At 37.8% G+C, this 1,766-nt stretch overlaps 3 protein-coding genes across 3 annotated transcripts in view; all 3 read left to right on the top strand.

Moving 5' to 3' along the window:
* The window catches only part of LOC147817491 (uncharacterized), a 75,376-nt gene that overhangs the window by 28,747 nt on the left and 44,863 nt on the right, over positions 1–1,766 (top strand).
* Positions 1–1,766, top strand: part of LOC111645428 (GTPase IMAP family member 8-like) — a gene marked incomplete at its 3' end in the record, with an annotated part of 61,805 nt that overhangs the window by 28,162 nt on the left and 31,877 nt on the right. The gene's annotated exons all lie outside the window — the stretch shown is intronic.
* Positions 733–1,766, top strand: part of LOC147817495 (GTPase IMAP family member 8-like) — a 17,598-nt gene continuing 16,564 nt past the window's right edge. The window contains exon 1 of the mRNA XM_087170514.1: positions 733–857. The gene's annotated coding sequence lies outside the window, so the exon portion shown is untranslated. The remainder of the gene's footprint in view (positions 858–1,766) is intronic.

Genomic DNA, 1,766 nt, shown 5'->3' on the forward strand with positions numbered 1-1,766 from the left:
CACCCAAAGGGGAGAGTTCAGGTGAAAACCACATGAACCATCCACCATTAAAAGACATGATCAGAAGGTGTAGGTACAGATACTTGAAGCTGAAGAACCTTGAACATTCACAGCTGTTTGAATCAAATTGTAAAAGAGAACAATGGACGTGAGCTGTGATGGAAAAGGTACAAAGAGCGATTGTAAAACATGAGTGCAGTTGGAAACACCATTTTAGGCAGTGGACATTTTAAATCAAAAGCCAGCCAAATCATTTTTAATGATGTTCAAACTATGATCAATGAATATCTATGACCCTTTGATACATGGCATGTCATTTGTTGAACCTTCACTGATGTAAAGTTCAGTTTTTATGTATAATAAAGAGACAAAAGTCTGTGTAACAATAGTTCTTCGGGCAGATTTAATGGGAATCCTTTTCTCTGCAGATATTCTGACGTCATCAATAATCGATATGGATGTGAGGAAGAACACCTTGCAACATCACTGCAAAAAAACTGATTGGAATCTGTTTTTTTTTAACTGTTTCTCTTCCACTCAGAAATGCAGATATTGCAGCAAATATTAGATTTAAACAAAACATGACATTGAACTTCACATCAGAGGAAAGTTTAAGAATGAAAACAGGATGAAGAGAAAATAAATATGTTTTAGTTTGAGAAAATAATACATGAGCGTCTTTCAATGTTAAAAGTTTTTTTTAAATGTTTGAAAGTTTCAGTTTCAGTTGGGCGGGGCCTGATGGCGCCTTCAGAAAATCCGGTGGACAGGAAATTCAGGGAAACGCTGAAATAAATCAAGTGCGTCAGTCAGTGCGGTCATGACGGGGACACCGGCCGAATATTGATCATCCACAGGTGAGTGTGATTTGGAAACATACCTTCACTAACATCAGGAAACAACTTCCTGTTCAAACTCACTTCACACTGACAGACACCGTCAGCTCCGTGTAACGGTCACTGCTCCAGGATCCAGGCGGAAACGGCCGCTTCCAGGCAGGAAAAATCTCCGTGATTTGGTTTAAGCGAGAAGGGAAAGGAAACCGTGTAAAGTGACAAACTTTCAGCATTCGACATTAATTAATGTCAGCGGTAATTTGAGTGGTTAAAACAGTAACTGGTGGTTAAAGAAGTTTCTTAACAGCACTAGAGCATCTAGATCAGGAACGTTTTCCCCCGCGTCCACGTTTATCATAGTTAAATGTGTTCATATAAAGATTTAATTATCTTTACATAAAGAATTAAATATGTTTTATAAGAATCCATTTATCTTAAGGAAGCTCTACAAAGAACAAACCCTCCTTCTTTACCTTTAAGTTTTTATTTCCAGTTACTGAACATTTGCCCTTAAAGAATGAGGATTAAATATATAGAAACAAACTGAACTGAACATAATGACTGTGAAGAAGAATCCAATTATCAGACTTCAACTTAAATGCATTATACAGCTCAACATAGAAATATGGGGGCTGGGAGGATAAGAGGTATGATTGAGGCAAAAACAACAGTTTAGGGGGGTTGAAACATTTATATCCTTCTTACTTATTACTACAATTAATTTCCCATATAAATGTCCGGGAGAATCTTTTAATAATACGATTTCAGACACCCCTAAATTGGACCGTACCATTTCCTTACCTGACGTTGCCTGAACGTCTCGTCTGGCTGCGTCACTCTCTCCATCAGTGGCTCCTTCATTAAGTCTCTGTTCACTGAGGAAGAGTAGATATTGTTGGTAGTAGCAGTAGCTAACTATCTAGCTTGTTT

Source organism: Seriola lalandi, unplaced genomic scaffold (genome assembly GCF_002814215.2).
Source record: "Seriola lalandi dorsalis isolate HSWRI2012SDOR001 ecotype SW California unplaced genomic scaffold, Sedor1 jcf7180002054951, whole genome shotgun sequence".
NCBI lineage: Eukaryota > Metazoa > Chordata > Actinopteri > Carangiformes > Carangidae > Seriola > Seriola lalandi.